Raw genomic sequence first — 10000 nt, 5'->3', positions numbered from 1 at the left:
TCTGCGTCTGTCTCTGTCTCTGTCTCTGCCTCTGTCTCTGTCTCCGCCTCTGTCTCTACCTCTGTCTCTGCCTCTGCTTCTGTCTCTGCCTGTCTCTGTCTCTGCCTCTGTCTCTGTCTCCGCCTCTGTCTCTACCTCTGTCTCTGCCTCTGCTTCTGTCTCTGCCTGTCTCTGTCTCTGCCTCTGTCTCTGTCTCTCTCTGCCTCTGCCTCTGCGTCCGAGCGTAGCGGGCCCGCTTCGGGATACCGCGCGGGCGCGTGGCCGGCGGGCGCGCGAGTCGTGCGGTCGACCCTACGTAGTTCGGGCGCGCGGCCCCGTGTCTCGCGTGCGACGCGTCCTCCGGGGTCGCGTGCGTGCGTGCGTGCGTGCGTGCGGGCGGGCGGGCGGACGCGGGTGCGTCGCGGTCACCGTCCGTGCGCGTGCGCCGTCTCGAGCGCGTCCCACTTTGGGGGGACGGCGGGCGCGCGGGGGCGCCGCGGGCGTGTGGCCGTGCCGCGCCTTCCGCGTGGGCGTCCCCCCGCGCCGCGCGGGAGGCGCCCGTTCGTTCGCGTCTCCCGCCCGCGGTTCCGGTGCGCCGTCTCTCCGTCCTCGCGCGTCGCCGGGCGTGCGTCCGAGCCCGCGTGCCGCCTGCCCGTGGGTGCCGCGTGTACGGGGCCGCGTCCGCGCCCGCGTCCCCGAGCGTCAAGTGCAGGCCGCGCGCGCCTAGTGGAGCGTGCCCGCCCGCTCCGTGTATCGTGTGCGCGGGGGCGACACGCGTTCCCGCGTGTTCCGCCTGCCTGCGTCTACCTCCGCGTCTCCCGAGCGTCCCGTGCGTGCGTCTGCTGTGCGCGTGCGTCTCCGCGTTTCCGCGTGCCCCGGGCGTGCGTCCGTGTCGCCGGAGGGCGCCGCCGCCGCCGCCGCCGCTGCGTGCGCGTACGTGTCCGCGCGGGTGCGCGCGTGGCCTCTCCGGTGCGCGCGCGCGCGCGCGGCCCCGTCCGTCCGAGTGCGGCGCGCCCTCTTCGGGATGCCGCGCGGGCGCGCGGCCGGGCGTACGTACCTCGTGCCCGTGCCCCCGTCTCGCGCGCGACGCGTCTATCGCGTCGCGCGTGTGTGGCGGGGGCGCCGTGTCCTCCGAAGCGCTGCGGCGCGGCCGTCCGCCCCGTCGCGCCCCTCCCTCCGTCCGCGCGGGTGGGCGTCCCGCTTCGGGGGGGGCGGCGGGGGTTGGCCGCGGGCGGGCTTCTGTTGGGGGGATCCACGGGCGTGTGCCCCTGAGGCGTACCTTCCCGTGTTTCGGCCGCGCCGTCCGTGCGAGTCGCCGTGCGTCCGGGCCCCCGTGCGCGTGCGCGAGCGGACCGTGTCCGTGGGTGCCGCGCGTCCGCGTTCCCGCGTGTTCTGCCTGCCCGCGCCTACCTCTGTGTCTCCCGGGCGTCCCGGGGTTGTGTCTGCTGCGCGCGCGCGCGCGCCCCCTCGCGTCCATCTCCGTGTTTCCGTGTGCTCCGTGGGCCCGTCCGTGTCTCCGGAGGGCACCCTGCGGTGCGGGCGCACGCGCGCGCGGGCGCGTTCCCGTCCTTCCGTCCGTCCGTCCTCCTCCTCCTCCTCCTCCTCCTCCTCCTCCTCCTCCTCCTCCGCCCCCCACCGCCCACACCCCCGCCGCCCCCCGCCGCCCCCACCGCCTCCGCCGCCTCCAAACCTCTTCCCCGCCTGGCGGGTGGCAGCCGGCGGCCACGTCGGACTGGATCCGGATATCGCCAGCGTGGGGCCCACGGCAAGGGCGCAGGCGGGGTGGGGTTGGGGGTGCGTGGTGGGCGGTGGGGGGGGTGGCGCCAGCGGTCCTCGGCGGCGGCGGGCCTAGCGCCGCCGGCACGTGCCCCTCCGGTTTCAGTCGGGACCGCCTCCGTGACGTCGAGGAGAGCTTCTCCACCCGTCCGTCCGAGGGCGCGGGGGTTCGGCGGACCGAGGGTGCCGTCGTCCCTCGACGACCGCCTTCGGGTCGCGCGCACACACACGCTCGGAGGCGCCCCGTCTCAACTGAAAGGAGTCGGCGGAGTAGAAACCGCGGCCCTCGAGACAGCTCCCTAACGCCGGGTGCGTGCGGCGGGGTGCTTTCTACACCCTACAGAAGGAAAACGCCTGTGGCCGGAGTTCTCGACGCCCGCCTTTCGACGCACCCTCTCGTCGCCTCGCTCCGTTTCCTAAGGCTCTCGTGACTCCTCCCGTTCTATTTCAGGGAGGCGCAGCTGAAGGGCTATCCGCTCCGCCCGTCCGTGAAGTTGGGCTTTCCCCCCGAAGGTGGCCGGAAGGGGGTGGGGGGGCGCGTGAGCCAAAGGATCTTGAAAACGCGGCGGCGGCGGTACCGCTTTCGGCTCTCGCCGATCCCACGCAGAGGCGGGGGCGCGGGCAGGTCCGCGCGCAGGTGCCCGTGCGAAGGTGCAGGCGCGTGCAGGCGCGGGCGCGCGCGCGCGCGCCCTCGGGCAGGTACGTAGAGGCGGGCGCCCGCGCGTGCACACCCCTAGGCGTACGCACGGGCACGGACCGTGCGTACCGCCCGCCCGCGCACGGGCGCGTGCACGCGCCTGCGTGTCCGTATCTGCAGCCACGGGCGTGAGCGCGTGGGCGCCTACCGTCCTTCTTCTACCTAACGCCGTCACCGGGCTGGCTCGGCGTCCAGGTATGCCTGTCTCCCCCTCCCCTCCAATCCCCTCCCCCTCCCCTCCCCCTCCCCTCCCCTCCCCTCCCCCTCCCCCTCCCGTCCCTCCCCCCTCCCCCTCCCGTCCCTCCCCCCTCCCCCGTCCCCCTCCCCCTCCCCTCCCCTCGTCTCCCCTCCCCTCCCCCTCCCCCTCCCCGTCCCTCCCCCCACCGCCTCCCCTCCCCCACCCCTCCCCCTCCCCTCCCCCTCGCCTCCCCTGCCCCCATCCCCCTCCCCTCCCCCACCCCTCCCGCCCACCCCCTCCCCCTCCCCCTCCCTCTGCCTGTCTCCTTCCTTTTCTGAAACCGGGTTTTCCTCTTCGAGAGCCGTTCCGCCCCTCGGGCGAAACCAACTCGCCGCGTACCGGAGACCGAGTGCAAAGACGGAGCCCCGGCGGCGCGGCGGCGGCGGCGGCTCGGAGCTCGGCTGCCGACCGAGATCGTCGGCGGTTCGGATCCGCCGGCTCCTCCTTGGGAAGCCCGTGGGGCGGCTCGACTCTCTCCCCTAGGGCCGCTCCGAGTCCCGAGCCGCTCGACGGCACGCGACGGCAGCGGCGCCGCAGTCAGTTCTCTATCTAAACGGAAACGACGACGATGACGAACGTCAGTCTTCACCGCCACGCCCTACTCCCCACCCGAGCACCGTTCCAACTCGGGTGTTTCTCTCCCTGTGGCGGGGGTCCCCCCCGACTGAGAAAAAATAAACCGCCCCCCGAGGACGGCCCGCGTTCGGAGCCTCTTGGTAGTAGCGCGCCTTCACGGGACGACGGCACGCGCGCCCGTCACCCGCTTCCCGGAAAGCTCCCCCCGCGGAGAGTCGCGAACTCGGGCGAAGACGGAGGAGTCCGCGTACCCGTCGCCCAAGGTTCAGCCATCGTCCGATTGGAAACCGGTGCCTTCCCGGTCCCGCCTCCCCGTCGATCGACGCCTCCCGGGGGTGGGATGGCTTCCAGCCGAACCAGCCTACCGTACCCTTCCCCTCCTACGTACCTCGGGAGGTCGGCTCGGACAGGGAGGGGCCCGTCAGATGTCCAGTCCGCCGTGAGCTTTCCACGACGACTGTCGGCCGGTCGGCCGGCCGGTCGGCCGGTCGGCCGGTCGGTCGGTCGGTCGGTCGTCCCGGAACACCCCGGTCGGGTCCGCGCGCGCGCGCGCGGCACGGGCTTCACACACCTCGCTCCTCTGGCTTCCCGGGAGACGCTCGCGGCACGGCGACGCGTGCAACGCGGGAACGGCGACGCTGCCCTCGGCCTTACCGTCCCCCCCCTCCAGCCGAATACGGCCCCGGCCCTCACCGCGGGCCGAGTTGGGGGGCTGGGGGTCGGGCCGGGGGGGGGGATCGGCGGCGGCGGCCCTCGTCGGCAGGCGGCGCTAGCGCCGCCGGCGTGCGGCCTTACGGTTCCCGTTGCGATTCCCCTCGTGGGCGCGGAGAAAAGCCTCTCCATCCGGCCAAGGGGGCGCCCGTTCGGCGGACCGAGGGCGACGACGGGGGGCTGCCCGTCCGCCTGAGCGCGCGCCCGCTCCCGCAGGCACAGGCGCGCGCGGGCGCAGGCACAGGCGCACACGCTCAGACACGCGCTCACGCGCAGACGCGCACTCAAACCCATACAGACACGCACAGACGCACACACAGACGCACGCACAGACCCGCGCTCACGTGCGCAGGCGCCCCCACAGACGCAGGCGGACACGCACACGGGCACGCCCGCAGACGCGCACGCGCACGCACGCAGTCACGCGCGCACACGCAGGCACACACGCCCGGACACGCGCGCACACGCCCCCGCAAAGACGCGCCCCCGCACAGACGCGCGCGCGCGCGAACGGACGCACGCACGCGCGCAGGCACGCGCGCACACGCACCAGGCCACCCGGAACGTTTGCCAACTCCCCGCCCACCTCAGCACCCCACCCCCCGGGCCCGAGGCGCGTGGTCCCCCACCGCCCCCACCCTCCGACCCCCCCACCGCCCCGCTCTCGGCCTCCCACCCCCCAACCCCCCTCCGGCACTCCACCCCCCACCCCCACGACTCACGCACACACGCCCGCCCGCCCGCCCGCATTCGGGAGCCGCCGGAGATCTCTCGATGCTCGAGACGCCGACTCACCCCTCTCCCTCCCCCCCCCCCGCCCCGGAGACGCCACCTTCCCGAGTCCGCCCGCGAGCCCGGAGAGCACTCGCTCGGGCCGAGCCGCCCGAGGGCCTCTGGGCGGGCGTTCGCGGCTGGCCCGCCGCGCCTCCGCTGGACCTCACTAAGTCCGGCCTCGCTCCCGAGAGCCTCGAGGGCCTCCCTCGGTGAGATGTCTCCCCAGTCGGACCGGGGGGCCCAGAGCCGGTCCGTACCGGCTCTGGGAAGGCGTTCCCGGCCTCCCCCCCGCCCCCCGTTTGCCCGCCCGCGTCGCGGGAGGATGGAAAGCGATGAGGAAGAACGCTCTCGGTGGCGGCCGTGGTTTTCTTTTGCGACGCGGATGCCGGCAAACGCACGGCTCCCTCCCTCCCTCCCTCCCTCCCTCCCGACGCAATTTGCCCGTTCAACCCGCCTCACGCGTACCGTTGGCTCGGCGACAGGGACGACGGCGGAAAACGTCTCCCGGTCTGCCTGCTGCGCCACGCGGGCACTCAAAGAACGAGGAGGAAAACTTCGGGGACTGGCGGTCTCATCCCGTCCCGTTTGTCGCGTCCGTCCAAAGGATACGGATCGGAGAACACCTGCCCGTCCGACGCTTGGGACGTGCTCTCTTCTCCCTCCCGCCCCCGGTGGACGCTCATCCCCTCGGGCGCCCCCCCCCGTTCGGCCCTTTCGGGGGCGAGCGCGCGCGCGCGCCCCATGACGCTCCCGAGAGGTTTCCCCGGCGGCCCGGGGGAGTCTGTCCCCTCTGCCACCCTCGAGCCCCGGCCGGGGCCCAGGTGGACCCGGTTCCACCCCCCCGCCGCCCTTCGCTCCGGTCGTCGGCCGTCACCCGGCGGCCGCTTCGATACTGTCCCCCTCCGGAGCTCTGCGGCGCCGACGGGATGGGAAGCGGTCCCGGCGGGCGCGCGCTGGCCACGGCGGCCCGGGGCCTTCGCTCCGTCTCCTCGAGCCCGGCCTGGCTCCCGGCGTCCTCCCGGGGTCCTCCCGGGGTCCTCCCTCCCTCCCTCCCTCCCTCCCTCCCTCCCTCCCTCCCTCCCAGGGCCCCCCCCCGAGTGGGACACGCCGGCTGGCCGGCATGGTGCTCCAGGGCTCCAGCGGGGTAGACGGGATCTTCCTGGCTGAGGGGCGAAATGGCCCGGCTGGGCCGGACCCCCTTGGATCGGAACTTTGGGAGATGGGGCCAAGGTGGTGGAATAGGCTGACGCTTCCGCCTAGCTCTCTTGACGACAAAGACCCGGAAACACAAGCGAACGAGTATGTCTGCGACGAGCGGCGAGTCCTGACCGTCGAAGGCGGGCTTAGACGACGCACTGAGGGGCAGCGGCAGGAAGAGACCTTTCAGGGGCAGAGAGGGTTTACCGGCCCTGCCCCGCGGGGAGCCCTCAGGCACCATTCCCAGAGCGGCTGCTGCAGTGGGCTGGTACCGTCGTTCCACTGCTGTTCCGTCAGGGAGAAGCAGCCAGCCACACAGCCTGCTCACACCTCCGGAACCTGAGGAGGGCCCGGCCGGGCGGATCCCCTTGGCCCAACCGACCCCGCGCTGTGGCCGGCCCCACCGTCTTCCGGCCGCCCCGCGCCGAGAAACGTGTTCGGCGGCGGCGCTGGGAGGCGGGGGAGGGGGGCGGGGGGGGAGCCGGGACGGGGCCGGGCGTCCGGCCGCCCGGCGACGCGCCCTCGCCGGCCGCCGATCCGGATCCGTCCCGCTGCACTCCGCGCCGGTTGTCGGCCGCCACCTGGCGGCCGCTTTGATATCGTCTTCCCCCGGAGCTCCGGCGCCGGCGACACGCGCGGGAGGCGATGTGGCCGCGCTGGCCGAGGCGACGTTCCCGGACGCCGGCGGCGGCGTCGGCAGGATCGTCCTGGCCGAGGCGGGAAAGGGCCCGGCCGGGTGGATCCCCTTGGCCCAACCGACCCCGCGCCGTGGCCGGCCCCAACGCCTTCCGGCCGCCCCGCGCCGAGAAACGTGTTCGGCGGCGGCGCTGGGAGGCGGGGGAGGGGGGCGGGGGGGGAGCCGGGACGGGACCGGGTGTCCGGCCGCCCGGCGACGCGCCCTCGCCGGCCGCCGATCCGGATCCGTCCCGCTGTCGCCCGCGCCGGTTGTCGGCCGCCACCTGGCGGCCGCTTTGACATCGTTTTCCTCCGGAGCTCCGGCGCCGGCGACATGGGAGGCGCTGTGGCCGCGCTGGCCGAGGCGACGTCTCGGGACGCCGGCGGCGTCGGCGGGATCGTCCCGGCCACGGTGGGGCGCCGGCGCCAGAGCCACGTTCCGGAATTGGGCCCGCAGCTTCATGTGGCCGAGGCGGTGGCCGTCGCCGCCGCCGCCGCCGCCGCCGCCGCCGCCGCGCTCCCGGGTGCCGTGTTTTAGACGGCGCTGGACCGAACCGGGCCGCACCGAGACGGCGCAGGCAGAAGAACGGGACAAGGCACGCCCCGGCCGTTCGCGCGCCTTCCTTCGCGCGGCCCGGTCGTCACCGGGGCCTCCGGCGTAGGTCCGGGGTGGCCCGCGGAGGGCGCCCCGGGCCCGGGCGCGGTCCCGCGTGGGGTCCGGACCGTCGGAGAATTTTTTCAAAGTCCCGCTCCGGGGGTCCCCGGGCCGAGGTTGCCGCCCCCGGTCCGCCCCGGCCCGGCCACGGACCCGCGCGGGGCCCGGACCTTCGGAGGGGCCCCGCCGCCCGAGAATTTTTTCCAAGTCCCCCCTCCGAGGGTTCCCCGACCGGCCCGCGTTGGCCGCAGCGCAGGCGGCTGGCTCTGGGCGCCCGCGCGGCCCCGGCCAGCTCCGTCACCCCGTCCCGCGGGTCGACCAGAGGATCCCGGGAGCTCCGGGGGGGGGGCGGGGCGCTGGGGGCCATGGGGTCGCGCTACGGACCGATGGCCGGGCCGCAGTTCCGGGGGCTCGCCGTGGGGAGCGGGCCCCTCCCGCCGCGGGGCGTGGCTTTTCTCTCGCCCAAAACGGGCGATTTGGGCCACCAGATTGGTGCTGACACGCTCTCCTCGCTGGGTGACTCCCGCTGAGCAGATGGGAAACCTGGACGGGTCCGTAGACGCCGGTCCACCGACGGCCCACGCCCTCCCCCGCTCCTCCCCGCTTGAGCCGCCCGCCTGGGGCCCGTGCGCCGGCTCTCGCGCGTCCAGATGTCCAGCCGCGGTGCCTCCCCCCGGTCTCCAGTGCCCGAGGGCGGCGTGGCACGGGCGCCGCGGGCCCTCTGACCCGCGTGCCCCTTGTCGCAGGCACCCGCGGTGGCCGCGGTGCTCGCCAGAGTGTGCCCCGCTCCCCCCCTCCCCCAGGCCCACGTGCCTCGCGTGTCAGGCGTTCTCCGTGTGCGGGGTCCTCGCGGCCACCTTTCCGCAGCCGGGGCGGGCGAGGCAGAAAGCGGGTCCTCTCCGGGGCTGTCCTCGCCCGCCTCCTGGCAGCCCTGGCGGGGGGGGTCTTCTCCTCCTCGCTTGTGCCTGGGCTGACCCGATCGATGTGGTGTTGTCGTGCTCTCCCGGGCCGGGTCCGAGCCGCGCCAAGACGAGGGACGGACATTCGTGGCGAATGGGACCGCTCTTCTCGCTCAGCGCGCGGGCCCCTCGCTCCTCCTCCCCGCCCGCCGGTGGTGCGCAGAGGGGCAGGGGCACGGAATCCGGCCCGATCTCGCTCATCTGCCCTCGTTCGCGGCCTCGCGGCCAGCGTCGGCGGTGGCGGGGTCCTGAGACCGAGGAGGACAGCCTCTGCTCGTGGCCCTGGTGTTCTGCCTCGCGTCGGGCCCTCCCCCGCCCCCCGTGGCGGGGGTGCTCTCTGGTCAGACGCACCCGCGCGCCCCACCCAGGTGGTGCTGGTGCGCCTCGAGTGGCCCTTTGGCGGTGCCCCTGGAACGCTCCAGGCCGTCCCTCAGGTGCCTGAGGCCGGGTGGCGGTGCCGTTTCCCCGTTCCCAGCCCACCCTTCCGGTCACCGCTCACGCGTGTGGGCGTGCGCCCCTCGAGCCGAGGGAAATAAAAAACAGGAGTGCGGCCGAGAGGGAGAGAAAGGATGTGGAGGGAAAAAAAAAAAAAAAAAAAGAAGGGGGGTCGAGCGGGGTAAGACCTTTAGAGCCCGCACGCCTCGCGGGAGGGTGCCGTGCCTGATCCCGAGAAGGCGGGGGTGAGAGAGGGGTGCGCGCGTGCGTGCCCGCCCCGGTGCTTGCCGAGACCCGCGTGAGGCAAGCGAGAGCGGAAGGAGGAGGGCCCGCGTGTTGCTTCCGCCGGTGCCGAGGGAAGTCGCCCTTGCGAGGTGGGGGCCCAGGCTGCGTAGCCGCGGCTGGGCCCCGGCGGTCCGTTGTTAGGCTCTGTCGTACCTCCTCCCCCCCGCGGGCCGCCCTAGAGCGCGGACCCCTCTACAGAGGGAGACCGGGGGGTGTGTTGGGCTTTTAGGTGCCCAGGCAAGCCTCGGGTGTGCGCGGCGCGTACCCGCGAGGCCCCGCGCGCTCGCCGGAGCCTGGCTCCGGTGAGGCGGGATGAGGCGGAGAAGCTCTAAAAGAGAAACGGAAAAAAAAAAAACGGACGACTCAAAAGGCGTGACTTTCCGAGGCCCTCGGTCGCCGCTGCGGTGCCCCGCCCGTTCCCTCCTCGCCCGAGTGGAGGGTGGACGCAGCACGGAGCCGGGAGCACGCGCCGTCCCCGGGTGAGGCAGAGCCGCCGTGAGCACGAGGCGGCAGGCTCCGTTCCCGGCCGCAGAGGCCCACTGTGCCTTAACCCCCCCGCTGGTGCTTACCAATACCGCAGGCCCCCCCCGCCCATCCCCGGGGCGCCCTCGGGCGCCTGGCGGGGGCCCAACGTGGGGGGCGATGGGTGGGGACGGCCCGTCTTCGGTGAAGAAAGTCTTCCCTAGTCATCTCCGAGGGTGCTTTGGGGGTGCCGGATCCCCCAGCCGCTGCCCCTCGCCTTGCGCGCAAGCCACCGACCGTGGCTCGCAGGCAGAGCCCCCTCTCCTTCCCGCCCGGTGTGGAGGGAGAGGTCCGCCGGCCCCGCGGTGGGGCCGCGCGCCGCCCTTCGCCTGCCGCGGCCCGCGCCTCCCCCCTGCGAGTCGGGGGAGGGCCTTCGCCGGGCCAGCCGTCTGGCGCCGGGGTCGCGCGCGTCCGTGTGTGCGTGTGAGTGTGCGGCCCTCCCGTCGCGCGCCTGGTGCGGTGGGGCCGGGGGTCCGTCCGGCGGACGGCCCCCGCGCCGTTGTGTGCCGCCTCCCGCCCGC

This window comes from Loxodonta africana, unplaced genomic scaffold, assembly GCF_030014295.1.
Source record: "Loxodonta africana isolate mLoxAfr1 unplaced genomic scaffold, mLoxAfr1.hap2 scaffold_31, whole genome shotgun sequence".
Classification (NCBI taxonomy): Eukaryota; Metazoa; Chordata; class Mammalia; order Proboscidea; family Elephantidae; genus Loxodonta; species Loxodonta africana.
Note: the sequence above shows the minus strand (reverse complement) of the source record.